Source organism: Mirounga angustirostris, unplaced genomic scaffold (assembly GCF_029215605.1).
Source record: "Mirounga angustirostris isolate CCGP_5_RB_7025 unplaced genomic scaffold, mMirAng1.0.hap1 SCAF_14, whole genome shotgun sequence".
Taxonomy (NCBI): domain Eukaryota; kingdom Metazoa; phylum Chordata; class Mammalia; order Carnivora; family Phocidae; genus Mirounga; species Mirounga angustirostris.
In genome coordinates, this window is record NW_026991722.1 from 79,817,548 (window position 1) to 79,840,658 (window position 23,111).

The 23,111-nt window shown below is 46.8% G+C and overlaps 1 long non-coding RNA gene across 1 annotated transcript; it reads left to right on the forward strand.

Moving 5' to 3' along the window:
• Positions 1–6,808: 6,808 nt before the first annotated feature.
• Positions 6,809–16,960, forward strand: LOC129046204 (uncharacterized). Its single transcript, XR_008507085.2, has 3 exons — positions 6,809–6,992; positions 12,700–12,768; positions 15,770–16,960. It is a non-coding gene; the product is annotated as an uncharacterized LOC129046204 (long non-coding RNA).
• The last annotated feature ends 6,151 nt before the right edge of the window (positions 16,961–23,111 follow it).

Consider the following 23,111-nt stretch of genomic DNA (forward strand, 5'->3'; position numbering starts at 1 on the left):
GTTGCCTCTGGCATCTATTGGATAGAAATCGGATGCTGCTCAACATCCTACAATACACAGGACAGCCCCCTACAACAAAGAATAATCTAGCCCAGAATATCAATAATGCCAAGGCTGAGAAACTCAGTGATACAGTATTTATGTTAAAAGACTATTTTTATTTTATATTTTAAACATAAGACAGCCAACCAGAAAAAGTAATTTTACATAAGAAGAGATTTAGATAGGACCCTCAAATGTTATCCAGAGTATTTCCTAATGATAAAAATTCTTAAAATAGAAAATTAAATAACATAGAATCCCCAAAGCTTCCTCATCTTTTTCATTAATCTACAAGTCTACAGGTTAGAGATTGTTTGAATATGTGCCTGAAAACACCCATGGTGGGAATGGTTATACCATAGAGGGAGTTTATATGGGATTATGGGACTCTCAGCTTTATTCCCAGATGAATAAAGTGACTTCTGCTCTCAGGTTGCACACAGTGTGACAGACCGCCTAAAAGAAATAAAAAGATGCTATAAAGATAGGAAAAGAAGCAACTCATTTCTTCTGGGATATTCAGGAAAAATAACTGAGAAGGTGAATTTTGAACTGGATCCTCCAGGTAACTCTTTAAAAGGAAAAAAATGAGGAAGAATATTTGAGACAAAGAAAGAGCGTCTAAGACGTTGTTTTGAATTGTGCTCCCCCCTGCCCCCCAAAGATATGTTGAAGTCCTAATCTCCAATACTGGAGATTTCCTTATTTGGAAATAGGGTCACTGCAGATGTAGTTAGTTAAGATGAGGTCATACTGGAGCATGTGGGCCCTTAATCCAATATGACTGGTGTCTTGACAAGAAGAGGAGAAGAAACACAGACACACAACATGTGAATGCCACATGATTATGAAAGCAGAAATTGAGGTATGAGGTTACAAGCCAAGGAATGCCAAAAATTGCTAAGAACCACCAGAAGCATGAGCAAGGAAGGATTCTCCCTACAGGTGTCAGAGGGAACATGGCCCTGCCAACACCTTGATTTTAGATCGCTAGCCTCCAGAACTGTGAGGAAATAAGCTTCTGTTGTTTCAAGCCACCCAGTTTGTGGTACCTTGTTACAGCAGCCCTAGGAAATGAATATAGGCATACAAGAGTTAAATAACATAAAGTCCCTTCATTTTGAACAATCAATTGGATAATTGTTTCAATCAATGCGGTGGTGAGTACAGAAAGATTCTATGTTGAGAAGATATAAGAGAACCTGTCACATCTTTCTTGAAGGCTCTGTGGAGGAGGTGTGATTGTGGGGTCTGTGAAAGAGGAGGAAAGTGATAGAAGACGGTTTCATGAGGTAAGAATTACGTTCAGAGTAGCCATAAATTCTGAAGTAAGAGGCAATATGTAGGATAGCACCAATGCCAATTTTTGACCAAACCATCAACTCAGGTATTTTTAAACCCTGGAAATGAGTAGTGTCAATGATAAGAAGATGTAGTTAAGGCTTTAATGTCAGGTTACAACCAGGAAGGAAGTGATAACTGAAAAAGAAGGAGGACGAAGAGCAGAAGCAGGAGGAGGTGATGAACAACTGGAAGCAAATAAAAAATACAATTCCATTTACAATACCAAAAAAACATGAAATAAGTTTTTCAAAGAGTGTATAAAACCTAGATAATGAAAACTACAAAACACTGCTGAAAGAAATTTTAAAAGACTAAAATAAATGGGACAATGTACCATGTTCATGGATGGGAAGAATCAAATTGTTACGTTGTTGATTCTCCCCAAATAGGTCAATAGATTCAACATGACCCCAACTGAAATTCCAACAGAGTATCTACAGAGAAACAAGCTCATCCTAAAATGTATGTGGAAAAGCAAATGCCCTAAAATAGACAAAGCAATTTTTTAAAGAGAAGAACAAAGCTGGAGGACTTACCTGATCATGGGGCATTGATTGAAAAGCTAGACAGAGATCAATGGAACAGCACAGAGAGTTCAGAGATATACCCATAGGTATATGGCTGATGGATTTTTGACAAAGGCACCAAAGTAATTTGGTAAGGACAAAAAGTTTTGCAACAAATGGTGATGGGACAAATTCCTACATGGCAAAAATAAACATCAAACCTTACTACATAACATACACGAAGATTAACCAGAAATGGATCATAGACATAAAGGTAAAGGTTAAAAATATAACATAGTAAGTGAAACACAGAAGAAAATCTTTACGAACTTGGAGTAGGCAAAGATTTCTAAGGTAAGACACAAGAAACACAAACCATAAAAAAATGATAAATCAGAACTTATCAAAAGTAAAAATTTTGTTGTGTTAAAGACATAGTTAAGAAAATGGGAGGAAAAAAAAAAAGCAACAGACTGAAAGAAAATACATATATTTGACAAAGAACTTGTAGCCAGAATCTATAAAGAACCCTTACAACTTACTCACAAAACAACCTGGGGGCGCCTGGGTGGCTCAGTCGTTAAGCATCTGCCTTTAGCTCGGGTCATAATCCCAGGGTCTTGGGATCGAGCCCCACATCGGGCTCCCTGCTCGGCAGGAAGCCTGCTTCTCCCTCTCCCACTCCCCCTGCTTGTGTTCCCTCTCTCCCTGTGTCTCTCTGTCAAGTAAATGGATAGAATCTTTAAAAAAAACAAAACAACCTGGGGCTCCTGGGTGGCTCAGTCAGTTAAGCATCCAACTCTTGGTTTCAGTTCAGGTCATGATCTCAGGGTCCTGGGATCCAGCCCCGCCACTGGGCTCCCCACACAGCATGGAGTCTGCTTGTCTCCCTCTTCGTCTGCCCCTCCCCCTGCTTGTGCCCTTTCTCTCTCAAATAAATAAATAAAGTCTTTAAAAAATTAGTAAATAAATTAAAAGACTGGCACTACCAAGTGTTGGCTAGGATGTGAGGCCACTAGAATTCTTACCACTATTGGTGGGAAGGTAAACATGGTGCATCTACTTTGGGAAAAGGCCTGGCAGTCCCTTAGAAAGTAAATATATACCTACCATACAAAACAGCTGCTTTTAAGTATTTGCCCCAGAGAAATGAAACCATTATGTCCATACAAAGACTTTACAAGTGTTTATAATAATAGCTTTATTCATAATATCCAAAACCTGGACACAGCCCAAATGTCCAACAACAGGTGAACAGATAAACAAATTGTGGGGAACTATGCACAATAAAAGGAAACAAGCTACTGATATTTACAGCGATGTGGCTGAATCTCAAAAATGAGCACGAGCAGCCAGACACAAGAGGACATACTGTCTGAGTCCATTATATGAAATCATAAAAATTGTAAAACTACAGTGACACAAAGCACATCAGCGGTTGCCTGAGGCCAGAGGTGAAAGGGGGACTGACCTCAGAGAGGCTGCGAGGGATTCCGGAGATAGAAATAGTCTATCCTCTGATTGAGGTGATGGTTATCTGGGTGTAGACATTTGTCAAAACATCGATCAGTACACTAGAAATGGATACTGTTTCTTGTGGGTAAATTATAAGGAATAAGGAAGGCAGAGGTAAAGATCTCCGTGGTACTTCTCGAGCCTAAGGAGGCTTGGCTGGGTTGCGGCCTGATCCTGCTCTCTGTTTCAGCAGGCAACATTATCTGGGCGTTTTACTGACAGGCAGCCAGAGACCGGGATTCTGAGTTTTTTCTCTGCTGACTTATGTGTATGTCTTTCCAGCACTCAGTAAATGATGACAGTAAAAGGTTTGAGATCAATTCTCATCTCGTGTGCTCTGCGGCAGGAAACTCTGATTGTGATTCGCCACGTTCCCTCTGTCAGCCTCTCTTTGAAAACGCAGTGAGAGTGAAAAATGTGTCATTTACCTGAGAGAAGGAGGCTGGTTTTGGTAAGCATCAGCCTGAATCAAGAGCCACTTGGCACAGTCTCCAACTGGGATGAGTTGAGATACTTGGTGCCTCATCAGACTGTCTTCAAACCAGGAGCCCCGGTGGGGTCACCTGGATGGGTGTGAGGAGTGTGACCTATTGAGAGGTGACAGTCTCACTGACTGATTCCCTAGCACTTAAGCTCATGTTACAGATTCACAGGGCCAGAGAGAATCATAAGAATCACTGAAAGGGCCTCCCCATTCTTGGGCCTAATGCTATCTAAACCATCCCGGACAGGTGAGGTGAGAGATTGCCCTGGGCAACCCACTGCTACGGTGACAGTGAGCAACTGTGTGACACGTTAAAGGAGCAGTGGACAATCCGAGGGCCGGGGTCAATCCGCCTGCCACGCTGGGGTCCAGGCAAGCCACGGCACGAGGGCCTAGATGACCAGAGAGAATGTGGCCAGTGCCCGGGACTGGTTACCAAAGTCAGGAGCCAGTCTATCCAAGGCTACTGGCAAGGAAGCAAAAGGATGAGGGAGGCAGAGTAGACAGACTTCAGGCCTGGTCATCCACATGGTCTGTCCACCTCCCCGCGTGTCCCACTCCACTCAGCTGCTACCCAAGAGGCAGGGCAATGTTTTTAAAATGGACTGCAACTCAGGTTTCTCTTCAAAACGCATAAATCTTTCGCCTTTTACTAAAATGGACTGCATCGTTTCTTTTTCCAAGACCTTCAATGGTCTCCCTTGCATTCAGGATAAAATCCAGAAAGTCTGACTGTGAAGCCCCTTGCATAAAATATTCCCCTGGGTGCTTGCCATAAAGCAGATTCCAAGCTCCTGGTCCAGAGATGCTGATTCTGGAAGTCTGAGATGGACCCAGGTTTCTGCATTGGCAACAAGTCCCTGAGATAATCCTGCTATGGGTGACCCATGAGTCCTGCTTCAGAAATTCTGTCCTCTGGATTGGGCCTCTCCTGCCCCCTCTCATGGGGTGCTGCTCGCTCTCCCCTGACCCAAAACCTCCAAATGCACGAGGTCCCTACCTTTCCTTTGTGGCGGGGTCCGAGTCCTCCCAGGGGCAGGGTCCAGGAGGGCCTTGTAGAGGCTTTGGCCACCGGCCCCAATCTCCATCAGCAACTCCCTCATGCAGTCTTTGATTTAGAACACTCTCATTTCCTCAAAGTCATGTAAAGTGCTATTTTAAACTTAGCTTCGAGATAAGATATCGGTATGTGTCTTTGGGGTAGAAAATTCTGGAGGCACCAGAGTTCTCTCGTGTTTCAAGATGTTCCAGTGGCCTATATTTCTTTACCTAGAAAGTCAATCTCTGGCCCAATTCCACCCCATCCCATTGTTTGAGTTAAATGTCTAGCTCCCCACTAGGCCAAAAGCCCTCTGAGGGCAAGAGCCTCATCTCTTTTCTTCTTTGCTTTATAACTCAAGAGCCGAGCATACTGCCTGGCATACAATTAATACTCAATAAGTATGTGTTCTACAGACATGAAAGAGCAGGAGGTTTCTGGAGGACGTCTGAATAAACAGCTCGCCCGAAATCTGGGGGGCCACCAAGGCAGGAGGGCAGAGGCAGGCTAAAAGCAGGGAGCAGCTGAACAGGTCCTGAGCCGGAGGGGAGCAGCGGCCTGCCCCTGATGTGCAAAGGCTTCCACGTGCAACCAGAGTGGGGGGGTTGGCAAACCCCTGTGTGCCAGCAGCACAGGAGGGGCTCACCCCTAATACCAATGAACGTTTGCAAATGGCTTCAGGGCTCTTCCCAACCTTTTACTCCTTTGTCAGATGTCAGAGCTCAGTTCTGGTCCAGGAACTCTGTGCAGCAGTGGGACCCCGGGCTCCCCTTGCTCACCCGACTCCCCGGGAGCAGCGGCGACCCACTGGGGTGAGCCAGGGCCCTTCACCATCCTCACCGCACCTCCCACCCCAGATTCAACTCCCCTGGAAAGCGAAGTTGCCTTATGTATCTTCCTTCGGGGTGGGGGGGATGCCTGAAGAAGATGCCCTAATGAACTTACTTTCCTTGGTTTAAGAGTAGGGAGGCTTTTGGTCATTTTAAGGATTCCTTCTCTGTTTTACTAACGAGAAGCTTTGTTGGTTGGTTGGTTTTCCCAAAAGGTATACTTTACTAATGAATGGGGACCCCTGGCCTCCTCCTAGGAGGTGCGTGGCTTCAGCGGGTCATGAACCCCTTGTGCAGATTCACAATCTCCTAGTTTAAAAGACTGGAAATCACTGGTAGAGTAGAAGCAGCAGTGTCTTTGTCATCTGAACGCTGCGCTCTGGTGCCAGGTCAACACCTTACAGAGTCCCTGTGGGCAGACTGTTCACGTCGTGTGAAATTCTGCAGAGCGCTGTTGAGGGGTCTTACTCGGCCCACCCCGTGAGCGTCTTCCTGGGCCACAAAGGTCTGAGTGCACCCCGGTTCTCTGAGAGCCCCAGCCAGCACTGCACCCCCAGGCAATTACCGCCACCACCTCTTCCCACACTCCTAACCACTGCCCGGGGTTTATACAGGGGATTTCTACCCTACAGATGAGGAAACTGAGTCAAGGAAGGTTACACAACACCCCCGATGGAGAATTGAAAGAGATGGAGTCTTGGAAGTACAAGGAAAGAGGAAAAAAAGAAAAAGAAAGGAAAGAAAGGAAGGAAGGAAGAAAGGAAGAAAGGAAGGAAGGAAGGAAGAAAGAAAGGAAGAAAGGAAGAAAGAAAGAAAGAAAGAAAGAAAGAAAGAAAGAAAGAAAGAAAGAAAGAAAGAGAGAAAGAGAGAAAGAGAGAAAGAGAGAAAGAGAGAAAGAGAGAAAGAGAGAAAGAGAGAAAGAGAGAAAGAGAGAGAAGAGAGGGAAAGAAAGAAAGAAAAGAACCAAAACCAAAAACAAAATCACGCTTCTTTGTTCGCCTTCTGGAACTGAGACTTCCAACTCTCCGGAGCGAGCATTACATCGGGTTCTGGAATGTTTTTCGAGACGAAGATAGCTTTCCCATCCTGTCGTGTTTTTCGCTCTCCTCGGATTCCCACCTGCTTGTTGCTGTCTGCTGGTGTCACACCTTCTGCAAACTCGGAGCTCAGAGCAGAGTCGGGCTGGGTGAAACCGGGGCTCCATCTGCGTGCTTGCTGGGGGACGTCTGAAGGTAACTTTGTGCCGGCTCCCTTTGCCAGGAGGCTGAGAAGCCGTCTGCAGTGCCACCCGGCTCCCAGCCACTCTCGGCAGAATGAGCCGGTACCAAACCCAGCCCCTGGTGCCACTCAGCCAGATGGCAGGGGAAGCAAAACAAAAGTGACCTTGTTAGCAGAGTGTGTCTTCCCCGGGAGAAGCTATTTTTGTTGTGGTTGTGAACTGAAGTGTGTCTCGGCTGAATTTCTCCTTTTCCCTGCGAGGGCTGTGGAATGTTAATTTGTTCCAAAGTTCAGCATTTTGATTAGAACCAGGAGTGCCAGATTTTGTCAGAAACGGTTTGGAATGGGGTAGGCTCGTGCTCGCTGGCTCTTGCGCTCCCTCTCTCCCTCTCTCTTGGCTGCTGTACAAAGTAAATGTTGTTGCAGCAGCTGCTCTGGGGGAACAGCCCATCACAGATCAGAGCCGACGGGTGAACCGGCTCCTCCCTGGCTGCGGCCATGACCTCAGTACCCCAGAGGCACCCAGACTGGGGACGGCGGCGGGGACGGTGCGTTAGGGCACACCCTGGGCTTGCGTGGAAAGGGCAAAGAGCCCGACACAGCGCCTGGAACATGCGAGTCCTGCGTGCTGGAAAAAAGAATAAGCTCCCCAAAGGCCTAAAGCCGGCTGGGTTTTGGCAGCCCAGAGGTCATGTCCAAGGTGGTTCTGGCTTCTGAGGACCTTCTGTCTGTCTTTATGTTTGGTTCTCTTCCCTGACCCTCTTCACTCTTCTCTCTTCAATGAGTTAATGAGCCCAAGTACTATGGAACTGTATTCTGCACTACAAAACAAACACGGACAAGAGGAAAATGCCCCCAACTTCTGGCTCAATCCTGGCCCCCCGGTCCTTCCTGGAGGCAATCAGGTGCAGCTTCATCAGGGCTCGACAGTATCAAACCCACTGTTTGTCAGTCCGGCGGATAAAAAAATGGGTTTGTTTTCCTGTTTGTCTTGTAGCAAGACACAGTAGTTAGAGGCATGGACTTTGAACCCAGGATGCCGGGGCTCTGATCCCAGTCCTGTAGCAGCAACAGCACCAGTAATAGTGGTAGTAGTAGGGGCAGCTGTGTGGACGAGGTACTCAGCCTGGCTGAGTCTGCTTCATCGTGTCCAAGAGGAAGGATTCTAGTGGTTACGTCATAGGGTGGTGGGGAGGGCTGAAGGACTTAACACTGGTTGAGTGCTCAGATCAGGGGTTGGCTTTTATTGTCACTGCTCTGATTCTCTGGTCACCCGTGACATTGGGCGCATGCCCATCCACCCACCCTGCACCTTCCCTTTCAACGTAGTGTAGATGACTCCCCCCATTTCCCAGGTTCCGCACTAAGGCTGGGAAAGAACTCGGGAGCAGTGAACATTAGACTTGGGCTCCAGCCCCTGGGTGTCCCTGTGGCTTCCCAACCCGCCTCTTCAAGGTTCAGCCCAGTGTGGAGTGGCTTTTCTGTTTCTTCCAGCTGGGACAACTAAGATCCCAAGGGCAATGGGACTCCTCCAGAGACACAGGCCACTGAGGCAGCGCCAGGACTGGTACTCTATAAAGCAGCTCTCCCTCTCCAGCGTCCACCCCAACCAGCCGGTGGTAGCCTCCCAAAGAGCCGGGTTGAGAAGGATTCTGAAGTACGGCAGAGCTCATGGGGAAAGAGGTGCTCGGCCGTGAGCACACGAGGGTGGTGGTGGTATCTGCCATCCCCTTGCTCCAGCACCCCCACCCCCAACTCCCGGCCCCTCCACCCCTCACTCCACCACTCTTTTGCCTGCCGGGGAGTAATGCCTTCACGGACAGTAAGGAAAAGAACCTCCATTACACCCAGACTGCTCAGCCCACATTTCTGGGCCTCTTTCTTCCTCCACCTGATCTGATAGGGGCCTTGGTTTGCGGTTCTGAAGGGCTAAGCAGCCTGTGGAGCAGTCTTTTCCAAGAGGAAATGCTGGATGCCCTGGGGCTGCCTCCCTCCACTTAGTGGCCACTGTGAAAGCCTGGCAGGCGCAGGTCAAGTGGGTATTCAGAAACACGGCAGCACAACCCCGAGGCAACAATTGTTTAAGAGCACTCGTAAGCCTGCAGCTAGACCCGGCTCTCCAAGAGGCCTACATACCCTTGCTGCCGGATCAATACTTGGGAGGGGAGGGGCAGATGTGCACACCATGTACACAGAGGCGGCTCCAGAGGAGCCTGGCCAGCCTCCCTCTCCCTCTCCTTTCCCCTCGCTGGCCAGGGCTGCTGCGGACGGCGCTGCTGCAGTCTGCCATCTGCCATCGCAAACATCTGTGCTTGTTGCCTTCCACGCCGAAGGGCTGTCTGTCCTTCCTTCCCCACCTCCCTCTAGCTGCTCCTCCTCCCCCCTCCCCCGAGATGGCCATCCAGATGGGTGTGCGGACTGTAGGCAGATGTTCGGGATGCTTCCCTGCCTGTCCAGATATGGGGCAGCCGACACCTCCTCATCAGGACCTGGGCAGCTGGATCTGCAAGCCTCCAACGGCTCACAGGTGTGCCCTGCTTTAAGAAAACCCAGTAAGAACAGAATCCAGTATCTGGAAAGAGGACACCTGTGGGCAAGGTGTCTCTACATTGCAGAGTGACCATTCTAACCAATTAGATGATTTCTTTTCTCTGTTGGTTCTAGGTTTTTAACCAGAATAAGAGGGATACTTATTAGATCACCCAGGAGCTTTTCCAACATTCACCTGGCCAGTCCCCATGTTTCCTATTCCCAAACAAACCAGATCTGGGGAGGAGAGTTAGTTGAAAGACATCACTAGGGCCCAGATAATGCTGACAGATGCCCTCTTTCACTACTACCACTGCTACCCTTGTGCATTTCAGCTTTGGTATAAAAATCAGTAATTACCTACAGAATGGGGTAGGACAGTCTCTTCAACAAGTGATGCTGGAGAAACTGGACAGCTATGCAAAAGTATGAAGTTGAAACCCTACCTCACACCATATACAAAAATTAACTTAACACGGATTAAAGACCTAAATGTAAGCCCCAAAACTATAAAACTCCTAGAAGAAAACACAAGGGAAAAGCTTCCAGACATTGGATTTGGCAGTGATTTCATGGATATGACACCAAAGCAACAAAAGCAAAAATAGGCAAATGGGACTACATCAAACTTAAAAACTTCTGTGTATCAAGGGAAACAATCGAGAAAGTGAAAAGCCAACCTACAGAATGGGAGAAAATATTTGCAAATCATGTATCTGATAAGGGGTTAATATCCAGAATATACAAGGAACTCCTACAACTCAACAACCAAATAACCCAAATAACCAGATTTCAAAATGGGCAAAAGACTTGAATAGAAAATTCTCCGATAAAGACATACAGATGGCCAAAAAGCGTATCAAAACATGCCCAACATCACTAATCATAAGAGAAATGCAAATCAAAACTACAGTGAGGTGTCATCTCACACCCATTAGGATGGCCGTTATCAGAAGAACAGAAAAGAACAGGTGTTGGCAAGAATGCAGAACCCTCGCACACTATTGGTGGGAATGTAAAATGGTGCAGCCATTATGAAAATGAAAAGCCAGTGTGGGGATTCCTCACTAAATTAAAAACAGAACTACCATATGATCCAGCAATCCTACTTCTGGGTATATATCCAAAGAAACTGAAATCAGGACTTCAAAGAGATATCCACTTCTGTGCATGTCTGCACTACTGATGCATGTTTTTGTGGACTGACCATTTGTTCTTAGAGATGATCTAAACAGACCTTCAGAGGCTAGGAGAATTCTACTGAGGCACCAGGCAGCATGCTATTATATTTTATAAACAAGGATATGAGGCGTACATATTAAGCTCGCAAGGCCTGGAAGACTAGTTCTGGAAGATCCCCTGAGAAACAGGGTTCCATGGTCAGATGAGTTGGGGAAATTCCATATTAAAGAGAACTAAAGAGGTTTCTAAACACGGGATGTCTTTTAAATGCCGAAGTACGTGGTCACTCTCAAAACATGGAAAGAGTATGCATCATTCCTCAGACTCATTTAATGTTACAACTCTTCTGGATCCCTCCTTTGAGGAAGATTTTGCAGTAACTCCAGGTAAATGACGAGCTAGAAGAATTTTGCATGAATTCATCCTGGCAGGGGTTAGAGAGAGCTGGAGGCTGGCAGAGGTATGTAGGTCCTCCCTTTTCATTCTGTCACTCATTCATTCATTCAATACACACTGTTAAATGTATATTAAGAGCCAGGCCTTGTTAAAGATACTGATGATATGAAGATGGGGGAGAATGGGCTGCACCTTCAACCTCACGTAGGCCAGGAAAACCTGAATGTTAGAAGCCCCACCAAACTGACTTAAGTCAAAAAAGTGGAAGTTATGGGCTCAAATGTTTGAAAAGTCTAGGAAATGGGTGGGAAGGTGAAACGAGAAATTATTACAAAGGCCCAAGAAACAGATGACGAGGGCCTGAGGCAGCAGAGGGAGGATGGGATCCAAGAAATATTTCACCTATGAAATTCTGGATTTGTCCAATCAACCAATACATGACCCTCCAATGCTATTTTATCCCGGGTGCTGTGGGGATACAGAGCAAATAAACACAAGACATGGTCCAGAGCCTGCAGGAGTTTATATCTAGTTGATCCACTAATTATCAACTATCTCCCAACAAGGCTAATGGATTTCGTCGGAAAATGAAAATGGCACCCAGACCCAGGTGTACGGAGTGCAGAAAGGGGACAGAAAAGACTGGCCACCTCCTCCTATGCCCGTTGTCACAACATGTGCTACCTTGGGGACCCAAACACCGGGTGACAGATTGAAACACTGCACCTTTTTCTCCCACGATAAGCGGAATAATCCCAGCATAAGAGAGGAAGGAAATCAAACAAAACAGGAACAAGGGTGGGGTGGGGTTAAACAAGCCAAACAGGACAACAAATTAGAAGATGCCGTAGCCCCTGCCAAGTTCCGCTGTGCCAAAAGGAAAGAATCTGCCCCAGGAGTCAGGTGTGACCACAGGCATTCGGAAGGATGAATGAATTCCTCAGCATGCTTTAGGAACTGAGGCTCCCTAAAATAGCTTTCTGGCCCCCCCTCCATCACTTCCTCACCCCTCAAACTAAACAGCAGCCAACAATGATGTGAACCATGAGTGCAGCTCGGGGGTACGTACACATGTAGAGGAAAGAGGGTGGAGTCAGGGGTGAAATTCAAGGTTGATGTTTTATTAGTTTCTTCCCCGAATCTGTGGGTCTTGGGGTTGCAGACCGAGGCCAAATGTTCCCTTTGAGCATTCTGGGCTGTGTGATTATTATATGCATTCGTGTGGGGGTTGGGGACAGCAGGCTGGCTGGAGAGTGTGTCCTTTACTTGCAAGCATTGGGAGGCTTTTTCCAGGAGGCTTTGGAAACCCAGTCCTATAGAATGCAACTCTGTTCCTATTGATATCCTCAGGAGTCATTCAACACCTGCTACTTGAAACCTACCAATGATTTCCCACTGCTCTGGAGTAAAGGTTATGATTCTTTGTGGCCCATACAGTCCTGCTTTCTCTCTAGCTTCACTTTATCCATGCTTCTCCTTGTTCTCTGAACCATACCTCACTGATGCTCTTTAAGTGATAGTTCCTTCTACCACAGGGCTTTTGCATATGTTATGTCCATTGTCTAGACTTCATTTCACACCTAGTTCACTGAACTAACTCCTGTTTATTTTCAGATCTCAACTCAGTTGTCTCCTCTTCAGGGATGCCTTTTCCAGGGCCAACTTCTCCATTACACACAGCAGGTACTGTTTGTTGGGGTCCACAATAACCTTTAGAAGCCATGGGAAAAAATGTCCAATTTCTTTGAAAATCAGAAGAACAAAGTGACTATAATAATGACTATGTAATGATGAATCTAACCTGGACTTATACTAACGCAGTTTATGTAAAAGGTAATTTTTTTAATGAGAAAAGGGCCCACCAAGGCAATGAATAACTGGCCCCTAGTCCTCTCAAGCTCCCAGCAGCACTAGCCAGGTCTCCCCATCAAATGCTTTCCTTGTGCCCTGAACTCTTCCATCAAAGCACTCGTCGCAGTTGTCATTAAGTACGTGTCCTCTAAACCATAAGTTCCATGAGAGCAAGGACCGCATCAGACAGGTCTCCAGCCAGCGTCGTAACACAGCGCCTGGCTCGTCGCACTTGCTCAGTAGATACCGCTGCAGGTGTGGCTGAGTGGAGGCCGTCCACCTGCATGGCTCGGCCACGTTCTAAGCAAGAACATTCACTCCATGTGCTCTTAACCACCGGGCTGGCTTGCAGGTCCGGGGGGAGGGGACAGGACGGGAAGCGAGAGGAAAGACTCACAGTGGACATGGGGGAAGCAACAGTGCCAAACTTCTCCCCTTGGGGAGCAGCGTGGGAGGGGCAGGCAGGGACGGAGCATAAACAGACATTTCCTTGTCTGGTAGGTCATTTCGTAATTATGTGCAGGTCAAGCACTTCAGACTCCCGGAAGTCAGACAATATCTGCTTCCAGAGGCCATTAATGGTCAAGGGCCCCCAGAGTGAAGAGGGACTTTCATTAGAAGGTCTTGTCCTACTCAGGCAGGAAGCGTGCTAAGTGACAGTCCGGAGTGAAACAACGGACCGGGCGGGGTAAGCCGTAGGAAGGGGCGCTGACCTCAGAGTTCAGAGAAGGAGGAACAAAAACATATGAAGTCGGGAACAGGCCAAGTGCTGGGCAAGGTGCTGGGAGGCGGGGAGGGAAGCTGGCAAGAGGGATGGGGAGAGGTGCCTTTCTCCACAGGACACCCTCCATGGAGGGAAAACTCGCACAGCCAGCGAGCGAGAGGACAACGGGAGGCCACTAAGAGGAAGCAGAGGAGGCTGTTGTCAGAAGCGGGGCTTGTCTTGCTCCCTGGTTGCCCTCCTTCAATCGCACTCAGAGAGATGGCGGGGGCTTTTAGTTCACCCCGACGGCCGGGTTGCAGTGCTCTGGGAGGGATGGGGTTGGAGGGTGAAAAGGGTGAAGGCGAGGCCTGATGGACAGCCAAAGAGAAAACTTACCCCCCGACACACACAAACACACACACAACCTCCAACTGGTAGCAAACAGGATGGACCGGTGGCCGTGTGCCAAGATCCTCTGGGTTCACATGTGACTCGGGCCTGGTGGCACAGCGGCCCCGGCTTCCCCTCGCAGGAACTGGGCAGATTATGGGAAGAGGCACCGGCATTCTTAAAATTCCCCTGTCCTCACATACCTAAAATTAACCTGACTGTTTATAGTGCTCAATATGGATTTGGAACACAATATTAGTAAATAACATAATAATGGTCCAGTGACCCAATATCTGAACTGCAGTTATATTTGCCTACGGCAACCAACTGCCAATGCATTTCATAGGTCATAATTATCATCGCCGTCCTTTGTATTTGAGGATGACAGTGACACTGTCCCTGTAGGTGGCAAAGGTCACCAAAAGAATGAATCATATAATCTTTTTCCTTAAATGGCTTCTTGAGCTATCGTTCACATGCCATACAATTCAATGGTTTTTGGTATATTCACAGGGTTGTGCAACCATCACCACAATCTAATTTTAGAACATTTTTGTCTCCCCTAAAAGAAACCCCATACCAATAGCAGTTAAACCCAAGTTCCCTTTTCCTCCATCCCCTGGAAACCACTAATCTCCTTTCTGTCTCTATGGCTTTGCTTCTTCTATATATTTCATGTAAATAGAACCACACAATGTGGTCTTTTGGAGTTGGCTGCTCTCGCTTAGCATAATGTGTTCAAGGTCCATCCATGTTGGAGCATTGCTCAGTGCCACATCATTCTCATTGCTAAATATTCTGTTGTAGGGACACGCCACATTTTGCTTATCCATTCACCACGGGTGGACATTTGGGTAGTTTCCACCTTTGGGCTATTGTGAAGAGTGGTGGTGGGAACATGGGTGTGCTCAATCAGGTAACATCTAAAATTGCAACTGTACTGATTCACCCATGACTTCAAACCCTCTCTATCTTTCTTTGGACATAAGAGTGTGTGAAAACATACTTTACTTTCAATCTTATCTTTTCCGAAAAGGCAGTTTATGTGGCGGGATCATGGTAGCCTATGGGTTGGAACAGGGGACTTCATGAAGAGACAATACTTTAACAATTTGGACAAAGGAAACTGCGGAGCTAGGCAGTCTTTTTCATGTGACAACTCTGCAGTGTGTGTTAATTTGCATATATGCACCCTAATGGGACAGGCCACATGCAGAGGTTGCAAACCTGGGACCTAGAGGTCAAATCCATCCCCACAGGCATGCTGTGATGGGCCAGCATATGATCTTCCCATTATTTTAGCCAGCATTAAAAAAAAAAAAAAAAAAGGATAAAAATCTTTAATAATAATAAAAACTTTTGAAAAATCAAAAAGGATAAAAATATTGAAGATGTAGGAGCTCTAGCCCCATAAGTAGTTGTCCTTTGAGATGGGGCCACCCTCTCCCAGTTGCCAAGACCCCACGGCCCCCTCTCATCCCCTTGGTTCTAAGGCTTGGCGGTCAGTTATCATTCACATCTGGTATTTTTCCGTGATGAAGAACCAGTTCTCTGTAGCCAGGCTTCCACCAAATGTGAGAAAATCTAGCTGAGCAAGTTTTGGGACAAATGGAGAAAGCATATTTCTTTGTGGAGAAGAAAGTATTCCTATATGTTTTAATATGCACAACCATATACCTACTACTCACAGACATATTGTGCATCCCTCCTGAATGATGCCTGTCTATTCTCTCCCTACAGGTGCAGGCGTTTACAGTACTTGGCCTACAATCTTCCCACGTGTGTTTGCAGCCTCTCTCCTCTCAGAGTGAATCTTCATTTCTGTGAGAACCATCCTTGTAACTTCTTTAATAGCCAACCGCCCACCCCCGCCCCCCCGGGGCCCTACAGCACCTACTATGGGACTATTGACCAAAGACGCCTCAATATGTGATAGGCTGTCAATTCCAATGAAATCTTTGAAGATGATAACAGGTACTTTTATTAAGCACTTGCTGTGTACCTGGCTCTGTTCTAAGCTCCCAGGTACTCAGGTACTTAGGTCCTTAGGTTTTCACCTACCCCACGAAGTGACAAGCAAGGTATGTAAGTTGCCCAAAGTCACCCAGTAAATGGCAGAGCTGGGGTTTGAAGTCAGGTGGTCAGATTCTGGAAACCATCCTCTCAATCACTAGTCTACATGCCATTCTAGATTGATTTGTCTTTGGTATAAGGTCTCTTGTGTAACTTAGTGGGAGAAACTAAGGCATGAAAGAGACCAAAGTCCCAGGATCAAATAAAGCCTGAGTGCCCAGGACTTTATTCCAAATGAGCCAGAAGTGAATTCCCCAGTCTGTTTTATGTAGGTACCTGATGCTACCTGACACAGACCTTCCCCCATTCCAAGCCCATCTTTTATTTTTCCAAGTGTCCAAGATTTGGGGATAGCAGCGAACATTTTAGGGGGGTACAAGAACCTACCCAGAAAAAATGTTTAGAAAGCTTCCTTTTCTCACTACAAGTTAAAAAAGAAAAAAAACAAAACAAAACTGTGTCCCACAAGGAAATCAAATGTAATTCTTACAACTTAAATTCATTACAGGCTGGACACATCTAAGACATAATAACAGTAGCAAAGAGGTAGCTGATAGTTTCAACTTTCCACCTGCAGAGCACCCACTTTTCCATTTATTCTAGAAACCTCTTGAAACAGCTCATGGAGGTAGGCATTGTGATCACAGAGGGGACGGTCTGGCTCAGAAAGGTGAAGGAATGAGCTCAAGGTCCCAGAGTCACACGCACCCAAGCAGCAGCATAGCGGGGGGCAGAAATAGCTCAGTCCGTACAACAGGCCAGTTAGCAAGCTGCTGGGGCCCAGGAGAAGCACTGCAATATGGAGACAAGTCAGATATGCCTCTCTCCCTCTGGTGACTGGGACTCTGTGCTTGGCTCACCCCCATGTCTCCAGGTGCCCCAGGCTGGCTGCTCTGGGTCCTGGCAGCCCCTGGCAGCCAAGGCCCTAGCCAGCTGCAGCCCCAGCCCTCCCTTTGAGAGCACTCCCTACCAGTGTCCAGCCTCCTGCTAAGTGGCTGCCCCAGTCCCATGAAGCCTGGGCACCAAGGAGTCTAAACAGTTTCCCCTCAAAGCCAAAAATTTAAGCTGGACCCCTCTATCACTCCTTACACAAAAATAAATTCTAAACGGAGTAATGTTCAATTTAAAAATTAAAGCCATAAAAGGCTAGGGAAAAAAAAATTGGTCATTAAAAATATATATAATCATGGGGAGGAAAAGGCAAACACAAAACCCAAAGCCATAAAGAAAAGATTAATATATCTAACTACATAGAAATTAAAATCTCCCATATGGTGAAAAAAATTACAAATGCAAACAATAAACCTAAAAAATATTTGTAACGCATTTCTTTAGTATTCAAAGAGCTCTTATATGTCTCTATAAAAAAGACAAAGCCAAAACACAAAATGTACAAAGGACACAAAAACCAGTTCATAAAAGAAATATAAGTGGCCAATAAACACATGAAAAAAATGCGCTTATAATGCACGTGAATTAAAACGAGCCAGTTTTTCAGCAGTCAGATTGGCAAAGATTAAACAGGTTGATGATGCCCAGGATGGGTGAGGATGTGGGATCGGCACTTTCATGCATTCTTGGGGAGGACAAACTGGGTGCAGTGATTTGGAGTCCAATTTAGTGGTATCTAGTGAAATATTAAAGGATGCATACCCAGGGACTAGAATAAATGACTAGAAGTCCACTTCTTCTACAGAGACGTTTGCTCAAGCACTCCACAATGTACATATGAGGATGCTTCACCTGCAGTAGCATTTGTAGAAGATAAGACACAACCAAATAACCACCAATAGGCAAATGATGAAGCAACTAAAATTAAGTATTCTCCAGCCACATGAAAGAAGAAAGAAGTCTGTATGTGCTGATCTGTAAAGATATCCAGTGAGTGCAAACAAAACAAAACAACAAACAAACAAAACCAAGCAACACCCAGAACATCGTCAGACTAGCCCTGACTACCAGTGGCATCTCCTCTCCTGCCTCATTCCAGTTCCAGCCCAAGGTCAGGGATAACTCACTAACTGAATGACCTTCAGTAAGTTACTCAATCTCTTTGTGCCTCAGTTTCCTCCCCAGAGAATGGAGACCGTAACAGTGTCCCTGTCATAACATCCAACGGAACAAAACCCAGAAAGCACTTAGAAGAATTCATGGTACCTGGTAACCACTATCTAAACATTGGGCTTTTAAAAATTATCATAACGTAAAAGAGCAAGAAGTGGAACAGTGTTGATAGCATACTTTTGTTCTTCAAGGAAAAAGGGAAATAACATGTTCCAGTATCCGTCTGCATGCGCATCAACCACCTCTGCCTAAACACAAGGAAATGATGACTTTGTAATACACAGAGGCTGGGGGCAGCAGTGGGAGAGAGAAAAGCCCTTCCGAATGTTGAACCATTTTATATAGACATAAAAAAACACAAAATTTCAGGAAAGCTGTACAAGAAATGGTTACAGTGGTTACATCTGGGAGTGAGGAGTCAGAAGACTTCTACTTTCATTCCTTTTCTCATGCCACTTAATTTTTTTTTACGCTTATATGCCTACGTGAGCTTTATAGCAAAAACAGAAAAAGCTTATCTGAGCTAAAAAAGACAAGGAAAAGAAAAAGGCTTCCTTCCCAGCTCCCGTGCGAGACTCGAGCAGCCGCCATACTGGAGGCTGGGCCAGAAGGGGGGTGGACAGCACTTGAATCGGATAAGCAGCCGTGGTTCTGGGCTGCAGTCCGGCACTGGGTATTTCTCCGATCCATCTCCCATCCGTAATGGAATCAATATCTACTTAAAAACCTCTGCTAGTTTCCCACTGCCTACAGGAAAAAGGTCCGAACTCCGTAACACCACATGCAAAGTCCTTTGCAGTCCGTCCCCTCACCCTCTGCAGCTTCATCCTGTATGTTGGGGTCATACCAAGCAGTGTGCCGCTGGGGGAATGTGTGGGGGGTGGGGAGGAGACAGACAGACCTGGTGGGAAATCTCAGTTCACCACTCGTTAGCCTTGACCTTGGCCAAGCAATGCAGTCTCTCCCAACACCACCTGAAGAGCAAGGATAATACCACTGAGTCTTTGCAGGATGCTGGAGGAATCAGTAAGATGATGTACGTTAGAGCAGTGAGCATACTGTGCTGTACGTAATATGGCATATAATTATCCACTGATGCTGTTTGATGGTTCCAGCAACTTTTATGTCACCTCTTTTGGTTTAGGTAGAAGCTCTTCCTTCCAGTCCTTAATCTCCTTCCTCCTTTTCTGCCTGGCACACATCTCCTGAAGGCTTTCCTCACTCCCTCTTTGCATTCCCAGAGTCTTAATTCACTCCCCTGGTGGCACACACCACTTTGTATTATAATTATGCTACAGGAGGGCTTGGGTGGTGTCTTCATTATCACTTAGTGCAAATCTGGACAGAGTAGGTGCTCAGTAAATGGTTCTGAACCAATACACTGGCTCGCCTACCCTCAATGAACCTCTGGGCACGAACTTTATCATGTTCGTGTAGAGAAGGGGCTTAACTGAGAAAAAGAAAATATGTTTCCAATTCAAGGAAGCAGACAAGCGCTGCAGTGGACTCCCAGCTCCCAGTGGCTGGTCTTTTGTCTAAAAGAAAGTCACACAGACCTTTGCCATGGGTTTCATAATGCTGTGCCATTTCTTACTTAGGAGACTTCCCTTTAATGCGAACCTGTCTGCATACAATGTAACCCCTGGGCACAATAACGCTGCCTTCTCTTTCAAATGAAATGTTTACGATGAAATGGAGAGGCAACAGGAACCTTTTGCTTTCTAATTACCGATGCGGGAAGGCACTAGCACCTGAGAAATATCAACCTTGTTCTCTTCCTGTCTTCGACCCCGGAAAATGTCAGAACAGATGTTTCCAAATTGTGTATAAAAATAAACAAACCAACGATAAAGGGCTCCCTGGCTGGCCCCCACATGCCCGGCGTCACCCTGCAGTGCAGTTTGATGGCCGTGGGGGAAACCCTTGAAACGAGAGGTCCACATGGGAGCAGTGCTTCGCTTCGCTGCATCTGCGATGGCTGAGCAGGTGGGGAGGGAGGGGGCCCTGAGCCTGGGGGACAGGGAGGGAGGCAGGCACGGCTGGATCTGGGTCCCCGCTGTCAAACACTGGAAGAATGGGGGTGGGGGGAAGGAAGGCGGAAAGGAAAAGCACTGGACACGAAGGAAGCTGCCTTTACTCAGCAGCTCCCTACATGCCTAGTGCTGTGCTCCGGCTTTTGTATCTATGATCTCGTTTCATCCCATTTCAAGACCACACACACCCCCGCACGTGCGTCTCTGGCCAGCTCTTTCCCTCTCCGGCTGCCCTAGATAGCCATGTGAATCAGATTTCAACTTCATAATAACGGAGAGGCACTCTGTCATTCACCCCGTCGCACATGCAGAATTCTGGGGGTGGCCCTGGCCCAGCGGCACACATCAAGAGGCCACGTGTGGTTGTGCCAGGGAAGTCCTTATATGCCCGGGGTTCTCAGAGTCCGCAGAACTAGATCTCAGGGCCCTCTTTCCTTTAAAAATATATATCCATCCACTTTAGTGCAGCAGAAGCTCTGATCCCAAGCACATCTGTGCAGCAACAGTGTTCTGGGCAAGCACACACTGCCCCCACTCCTCTTTAAAGACAGAATGACTCACCCACATAAGCAGGGCAGACACTCCATGTTTGCTTGGGGCGGGGGAGGGGGGGCGGCCTTCTCTGGTGGGGAAAAACCAAAGTTTATGTATAATTGATACAAGATGTCATTTTTTGGATCAGATAAAAGATTTTCTGGTCTTCATCCTGCTAAAGAGACTTTCTATAAATTTCTTTTTATAGAATAAGTGCTCAGTAATCAGAAAGGAATCCAATTTCAGATAAGCCCATGCTTTAAAACAGAATCTTGGGCACACTCCTCTCCCTCCAACATGGGATGGATCCCACCTTCGGAACACTCTGAACACTCCGCATCTTTCTGGAGATTTCCCTGACCCTTGTTTGCCTCACTTTCTCCTATCTGTAAAATGGAGCCATGCTACCTACCATTCATGAAAAGATTTCAAGGAAATCTGAGGCTCTTAAAGAAGCTCTTGAATATCCTGGGCTTGGAATTCTCATGACCATAGCCTGTTTCATCTTCAAAGCATGATGGCATTAACGAGATCTGCCTAATTACATTGCAGAGCAAGGGCTTGCCTTTACGTCGCCTGCATGTGACAGAAACTGGGGTGGTCATTTGTCAAAAAAACGTTCCCATGCCCAGGAGATAGATACATAAACTTTCAGTCTTATCTGATTATCAGTGAAGGCTTTGTGTGTGCAGTGTGTGTTTTAAAGGTCTAAATACCGGGTGCATGACAAAAGAACGGTTCCTCTTTGCAGTATCTGTCATGGGTTTCCAGGCAAGATATTATTTCTGATAAACAGATATGGACAATAGATAATGTCTATATTAATAGCACTAAAACGTGGTCCTCTCCTGCAGCTCACCCAAGACAAGGACAGCGGCGTATAAAGAGGCAGACGCCAGACAAGAGACTTTTTTTCTTGTGACAGTTTGAGCTCCCCTGCTGCAATTAACTTTTTCTCCCCCTCCTTCTCCTCCTTCATCTCATGCAACACGGTTCAGAAAAAGGGGGCCTGTATTTTCCTCCTGCTGATGGAAGTTGATTAGCAGTCAGGTGGAGTGATGCTCAGGGGACAACACAGCGGATTAATTAAATCACTTCTACTGGCTAAGTGGTGACACTTTGATTTATAGCAGAACTCACTCAACCAGACAGCAGCTTTTCTTGCATGCCGAAGGAAGAAGGGCCAAAGTGGCCACTGGTTGGAGGCCGAGGGCTTTGCAAACTTTAAAGACAAGCATCCTAGTCATTAAGGCAGAGGCCCCCGCTGGGCTCCTCTCTTCCGGGCGGGGAGGCCCGCAGGCTCAGGACAGGAACCAGACAGAAGGGAGCCGCTGAGCCTGGCCGGCAAGCTGATGAGGAGCCAGAGGACCCATTTCAGAACACACAGAACTCTCTTACACCCCCGCAGAAAAGCGGGCTTGAAACGGCAGGATTTTCTCCACGTCTGTTGGGTCTAAGTAATCTCGATGCCCCATGTGGGGCTCGAACTCACAACTCCGAGATCAAGAGTCGCACGCTCCACTGACTGAGCCAGCCAGGCGCCCCTCCGGGTCTGTCTTTACTGAACTGCTTGTTGGTATCACACCTTGGCTCACCCTCAAGCAACAGCCCCGTGATGGTCCTATTGTATGGACTCAGGGGTGTCTGTGGCTCTTCTCCATTGCTGCACGGGGTCTTCTCAGTGAGGAGCCCTCAGACCAAAATGCACGGGACAGCTGTGCTTCTGGTGGCATGTTTTCTATTATGAGGTGGCTCCAGCTGTGGCTAATCCTATTTCACTCTTTGCTTTGGCTGCTAAGAAGCTCAGAGCTGAACATGCAGCCCAAACTGCATGCCCTCACACACGTTCTGTGTAGGAACTCTTTATGGATCCATGCTTACGTCTCTCCCAACTCCTCTTTACCTGGAAAACTCCTGCTTCTCTTATCATGCAATGTTTCGGGGGGAAGCCGTCTCCAATTCCCTCAGGAATGAGGCTGAATAAGATAGTAGTGAAAACCTGAGGTTTTAGGACATACCGAGCAAGCCCTGGTTCTCGGATAACCTCTTCAGAGTGGGGTGCTTGTTAAGATACAAATTCCTGAATCCCACTCCAGACCTTCTGACCCAAAACACCTCAAGACAGGACCCAGGAATCTTCATTTTTAACAGATTCCCTGAGCAATCCTGGAACTCACCAATATTTGAGAGCAATCATTTTTTAGAGTCAGACAGCCCTAAAACCCAATCTCAGTTCCACTAATTAATAGCATGTTAGGCCACGTGAGGTTCCTCATCTTGCCAGGCTTCCTTTTCTCAACCATCAGACGGCACTGGTGAGAATTAAACTAGACGTTGGTAGGTAAGTCAACACCTAACAGGGTTGACGGGCAACCTGT